The sequence below is a fragment of the Epinephelus lanceolatus genome, chromosome 13, assembly GCF_041903045.1.
Source record: "Epinephelus lanceolatus isolate andai-2023 chromosome 13, ASM4190304v1, whole genome shotgun sequence".
Taxonomy (NCBI): domain Eukaryota; kingdom Metazoa; phylum Chordata; class Actinopteri; order Perciformes; family Serranidae; genus Epinephelus; species Epinephelus lanceolatus.
This window is the reverse complement of record NC_135746.1, coordinates 41,963,412-41,970,676: the sequence shown is the minus strand read 5'-3', so window position 1 is coordinate 41,970,676 and position 7,265 is coordinate 41,963,412.

Here is a 7,265-nt window from a genome sequence, read left to right as displayed (position 1 = left end):
TTCAGTCTGTTAAATGCATTGTCTTTTTTCAGAATGCACTTCTGTTTTCACGGGAAATGTAGGTTCTGTACAGCAGGGTTCAACCTGAGCTCTCAGGAATACATGAAATGACCATGACCTCTTAACACCGCATTCCATGGTGGAAGCATGTAATGGGTTAAAATTACGTGCCGGTACCACGTAAACAATGCCAATGTAAAGTCAATTAGGATCCACTGTCATGGTGTACACACAGATTCCCTGGTTCTAGTGCAGCTTTATTAGATATTTGATATATTCAGTAGAAATATCTTTTTACAACTCTATTTTACAACAAGCCGCAAAAAACTACCGTCCCAAAAACGCTGTTTCTAGAGTACTAGCTAAAATATCTAAAATTAGCCAACATCCTTACTTTTTTCTGAACATAGTTCATCTAGGTGCAGTGTAATTACTAGTTCGGCTTTACTAGATATTTATTATATATAGTAGATCTATCTTTTTACAACCCTATTTTACAACTCTATTTTACAAGCCACAAAAAACTACCGTCCCAAAAACCCTGTTTCTAGAGTACTAGCTAAAATATCAAAAATTAGCCAACATCCTTACTTTTTCTGAACATAGTTCATCTAGGTGCAGTGTCATTACTAGTTCGGCTTTACTAGGTATTTTAATCATTCAGTAGATATGTCTTTTTTCAACCCTATTTAGAACTCTACTTTGCAAATCAGAAGAACAACAACTATGTTGCTGATATATCAAGCTGCATGGCGCAGTCCTAGGAATTGTATTTTTTTTTTTTTTTTTTAAATATAAGTGTTTTTCCTAGATTTGGAAGTTGTAAATACTGAATTCAGAGTACACTGTGGACTTTAAGGGGATGGTTAACACATTTGTGTTATCAGATTAATTTTTATCCATATTTTACCCATATCTGACAGCACCCCCAGTTGTTGACTACACTCACATGATAGTTGAGGTCAAGAGCTCTCTATAACAGTTGGTCCCATGTCTGTACCCCCCTATATTGCTGAATTATAAGCCTTCAAACATGCACTGAGGTCAAGGTTTAAAGGTCAGTATTTCAAAGCAGGAGCCATGTCCAATCTTCATACTGACACATGTTAGTCTCCTGGTTGAGACCTTTCCAATGATGTATTTGGTTTAGCTCTACAACAAAGTTTTGTATATTCATTTTTGGACACAAGCCATGCCAGGTATAGTTCCAGAGAGGACTTTGAAGGCCCAGTGTATAAAATGTTTTTTTTTGTTTGTTTCTTTGCTTGTTTTTTTCTTTTTGACTGTAAATAGTTACTTAAATGAGTCATTCTCAGAGAATACAATACTACTAAAAAGTAAACCAATAATAACAATATTGAAATAAGCAAAAGTGGAATGGTAGCCTAATAGATAACTTAGATACTATTTATTATTGTTTAGACACTATTTATTATCATATATATACTATTTAGCCTATTATTGTATTGACTTTTAGCATGCTCTACTTTTATCTACTGTAGGCTATATGTTTTAATTTATAAAATAACGGATTTATTTTATGTTAGGCCTACATCTTAATATTTTATGTCATTTATCATAGTTTAGCTCTTAACTCCACTGTTTCCTCAGTGGGAGCCGTCTGCCCTGGGGGGCGGCTGCTGGTTCTGGCTGCTGTGGTGCTGGCTTGGGGTCCGCTCGCCCCTGGTGGGGTGGAGGGTGGTGTTTCCTCTCTGGTTCTTCCGTGCTCAGCCTTATTTTTTCTTCTTATTCATTTATTTATTTTTTATTTTATTTTTCTTCTTTTTTTAATCACATCAGGATGGGGGTGAGAGAGGTGAGGGGGTCTGTGTGGGATCTGTTGGGGATGGGGGGCTCTGCTTTTAACATGTAAAACACTTTGTGCTACATTTTACATAAACAATCTTTTCTTAACAGAGAGAGTCGTGTTTGGGTTCGGTTGCGGCAGACGGGCGGCAATTTGAAATGGAATGAAGCCCACAGGCGGCAGACAGTACAAAACAGTAGTCGAACGCGCCACATCCGCCCACAGCACAATGCTCTTATAGTCCAGCTGGCAAAATACATTTATTTTATTTTATGGCCTTGACATTAAACTATCTTTTTTGAGTGGGGGGTGACATGCAGCAAATGGTCGAACCTGTGACCGCTGCAGTGAGGCATCGCCTCTGTACATGGGGCGCCAGCACCATCCACTACGCTACCGATGCCCCAACATTAAACTATCTTAATGTTGAGTTATCAAGGACACTTTCGTGTTTTTTTGTCTATACAGATATCATTGAGGAAAACGAGGTTGACGTGACATTGTTGAATCAGGGAATCCGTGTGTACACTACGACAATGGATCCTAATTGATTTTACATTGGCATTGTTTCCGTGGTACCGGCACGTAATTTTAACTCATTAAGTGCTGCCACCACGGAATGCGGTGTTAAGAGGTCATGGTCATTTCACATATTTCTGTGAGATCAGGTTGGCAGGGTTGGTCTTTTTTTCACTGTTAGAATCATTAAAAAGCAAAAGCAGCATGTGTATTCATTCAGTAGGCTATATCTTCAGTAGCTACAGGGAAGAAATGTGTATCTTTTTCCAACCTCTCCAGGTAACAAGTGTCATTATACATGATGTGCCCCAGGCACAACATTTAGCTCCAAATTCATAAAAACAGCCTGAAAATGAAGGAAATCTGAAACGACTGCATTAGAGTCAATAGAGCACCGGTGTGTTGTTGTCAGACCCTGGTCTGAGCCGGCTCGATGCTACGTTATGATTGGCCAGTCTGCATCTGGGGGCGGGACTTAGCAGAGGGTCAATTGCTCACAGACTCACAGATTCCATTGACTCATTCACAAGTCAAAAATGTGTTTTATCTGAAAGAAACATGCAATATTTACATCTAACATAATAGAAAAATAGTCAACCAAGTGCAGTGATGTCCTGCAAGATAATATTTGCCACTTTGTTTGCAGTAAACAAAGTTTGTTGTTGTTTTTCAGTTTCAGTTATATATTGGGGGGGCATTTTGGACATTGGATGACACACATGTCCCCCTCAATGTATATGGTGACTACGGCCCTGTCATACATGCATAATTAGGCTACTGTTGTCTGGGTGCGCAAAGGTGAAGTGGCTGGTCTTGCCATACAAAGTTTGATGGAGTGTCAGCTGGACAATATGGAGATATTTGCATCTTGAAAGCCAGACTACAAATGTGGATAGACAGGGAGAAACACATGCAAGCCTAAGATGTGGTAAGATACGATATTCCTCACTATATGAAGTGACTGATAACAAGATCTGTATAATGGATTTTGAAGAAATTCGTCAGGTTTTTATTTTGTAGACAATAAATCTGTATTTATAGCATGATGGGATGACGGTACAATAATGTGTGTGGCATCACTGGAAAGCTCTGCTCCTGCACTTTCATGTGATATGCGTGGCATTTCTGTGCGAGTCTGCATTCGCACAGCATTAGTAATCCGTCCAAGAGTAATGTGTGTGCAGAGCTGTATGAAATCTCTGTTATTCATCATTTTAGTGTAATTTTATCATTTTTTTCGCTATGAAAACATTGGACTACCAACAAGTGCTTGGTCTTGTCGGAAAGCTACAATTTCGCTGTTTCACATGATATGTGTGGCTTCTCGCTATGACACGGTCGCGGAGAAAATCAATAGAGAAGAACAGGTGTGAATTTGGACGCACAATGCGTCGTTCGGGCCCATAGGGCTAAGCAAGACTGTTTAACTTGTTCATTGTGATTCAATACTGTTTATTGAGTCACTGTTGTGGTTATTGCATTTAGGTTATTGGATAGTTGGCTTTGCCAAAGTTAAGTGATGTCAGTTTGCTAATGCTGTTAACAGACAACGTCTTGCATGCAACTAAACATCCTCTGCACTGATCCAGACCCTATGCAACACATATCACATTCACATGGACTCATTTGCAAATAGGCTTTCAACAGAGCTACACCCAAAGAGACACAAAGTTCCTGCTCCTTTTCCTTTCTTTTTGTGCTGACCCCACGGTCAAACAACACCTCCCTGGATCTGAAGCCAGCTTTGTTTCGGCCATCTTGTAGTTCTCGGTTGTCAGCCATTTTGTTTGTTCTCTCTTTCTCTCTCTCTCTCTCTCTCTCTTGCACACACACACACACACACACACACACATATACACACCAAGCTTGTATATAGTTAGTTAGAATTTGTGTATTTTGGTTTTGCTTGTCCATTTTCTTCGTTGCTGTGTTTGGATCGTTGCTGTGTTTGACGATTGGGCTTTTTGACTACATTTCTGGATTTCACAACCACTGATTTTGGATCAAGGACTTTGGACTGACTGTTGGGACCCTCGGTACGACCCTGTCTGGTTTGTGACACTGATTTTGGATTACGGTCTAAATAAAAAAGTAGCAGATCTAGTTGCCAACCAGCGAACTAGCTGCAAAGCTAACAGCTGACTAGGCGAAAGCTGGCTGTCCCAGCTTCGGACTACATGGGTCCAAAGAAGAACCCTACTGCTGAGGAAGTCGATTAAGTTTCTGCTGTCAGGCTGCAGCACAAGAGCATATTGGACCTGATGGAAGAAGTGAAAGTGCTGCGGGTCCAAAATGCCGAGAAAGATAAGCGGATTTCCTACCTGGAAAGCCGAGTGGCCGACCTGGAGCAATACTCCAGAATGAACAACGTTATCGTCACTGGGCTCCAGGTAAAAATTGCCCTGTTATTCAATACAGTAAAAAAATCAAATATACATTATGTCCATGGATTACTAGGGGTTTACAAAATGCCCGTAAAAAGAAAAATACACTGTATAGAGAGTTCATAAGGCAGAAAACTAAAGAGGCAGAGAATAGATATAAAAAATATAAAAAATAAGCTAACTAATATCATAAGGGCTACTAAGAAAGAAAATTCTAAGTAATTATTTAATGAAAACAGAAACAATATCAAAGGAATTTGGAGCACTCTGAATAGTATTATTAACAATGAGTCAAGGCATAAAAATTATCCAAGATACTTTCTTAATAATGACAAAGATGAATATAATATGGATGTAGTGGTTAATAGCTTCAACCAATACTTTGTAAATGTAGGACCAGTTTTAGCAGAACAAATCCCTGATCAAGGAACATCTGTTGGAAAAACTGGGCAATTTGATAGAAAACAATCCTTCTTCAATGTTCCTCACAGCTGTGGAGGAAAAAGAAATAGTTGATATTGTTAGGAAATGTGAGAACAAAAAATCTACTGACTGTGATGACACTGATATGATGATACTGAAAAAAGTTATTGATGGAATATCAAAACCACTCACATATTTAACTTATCATTCCTAACCGGTACATTTCCAAACAGAATGAAAACAGCAAAAGTCATTCCTCTGTAGAAATCCGGTAACAAACAACACTTCACAAACTACAGACCTGTCTCACTTCTTCTGCAATTCTCCAAAATTCTTGAGAAACTTTTCAATAACCGACTGGACAAATTCATTGATAAAAATAAACTACTTACTGACAGTCAATATGGATTTAGAGCACACAGATCAACATCACTGTCTTTATTATAATTAATTGAAGAAATCACCAATTCCATAGAGCAGAAAAACATGCAGTTGGAATATTAATTGATTTAAGGAAAGCATTTGACACAATAAATCACAACATATTAATAAAAAAACTGGAACGCTATGGCATCAGGGGTATAGTTTTAAACTGGGTTAAAGGCTACTTAAGTAACAGGATACAGTTTGTGAAGCTGGGAGATTGTTCCTCTTCATGCTTGGACATAACTTGTGGTGTCCCCCTGGGGTCAGTTTTAGGACCAAAGTTTTTTATACTCTTTATAAATGACATATGTAATGTATCCAAAGTAATGAAATTTGTCTTGTTTGCTGACGACACAAATATCCTTTTTTCTGGAGATAAATTAAGGGAACTATTGCAGGACATCACAACAGAAATAAGTAAATTAAAAATATGGTTCAACAGTAACAAATTATCATTAAACTTGAACAAACCCAAAGTAATATTATTTGGTAACGACAAGACAAACACACAAATAATTATTCAAATAGATGGGGTTATTATAGAAAGAGGTAAAGAAATCAAATTTCTTGGAACAACTATTGATGAAAAACTCAGTTGGAAACCACATATAAGAACCATACATTCCAAAGTATCAAGAAGTATAGCAATATTAAACAAAGCCAAACAGTTTCTAGATCACAATTCACTCCGGATTCTTTACTGTTCACTGGTTTCACCGTATTTAAGTTACTGTGCAGAGGTATGGAGCAATAATTACAAAAAGACAATACATTCATTATTCATCCTCCAAAAAAGAGCAATAAGGATTATTCACAAGGCTGGTTATCGGGATCATACAAATACATTATTTCTACAGTCAGAAATACTCAAATTCGCAGATCTGGTGGACTTTCAAACAGCACAAATATTATTCAAAGCAAAAAATAATCAACTACCACATAATATTCAAAAACTGTTCACTGAAAGAGAAGGGAGTTATAATTTAAGGGGTTTATTTAATTTCAAAAATTATAGGGTGCGAACAAAGATGAGTATTGTATTTCTGTTTGTGGAGTGAAGCGGTGGAACAGTTTGAGTCAGGACATCAAGGGATGTCCAAGTATGAAGGGTTTTAAGAAGATGTACAAAAATTTGATTTTCACAAGGTACAGGGATGAAGGAGATTGATCACAGCTGGGTGTTGTGTATTTGTTTACTTTATTTGTTCTTTTCTGAGTTACTGTCTATCTGTTTTGATTTTGTTTTTCAATATCTGAATTAAATATTTAGCTTAATTAAATTAATAATTAATATGACAGTACATATATATATATATATATATATATATATATATATATATATATATCAGGAAGCTAGATAAGCAATGTATATTGACTTAGGAAGAGGGGTGGGATTAAATAAGTTTTTCACTTTTTTACTTCAGCCCACTCCTTCGGACATGTAAACACAAGACCACTTAGTGTGTCTCTGTTTCATTTTTGTTTTGTTTTTTGTTTGTATTGTAAATTGTTTGCTTTTGTATTATTATTATTTATTTATTTATAGGATTGTTTTGTTGTTGGGTGTGTGTGTGTGTGTGTGTGCGGCTCTGCACATCAGTCTGATATGAGTGCTGACTTGTGATGATAATGAATATGATGTTGATTTAGATTCAAGGCAGCAAGATGAGTTTTGGTTGTGGTTGTGGACTGGATGTACTTTGTTG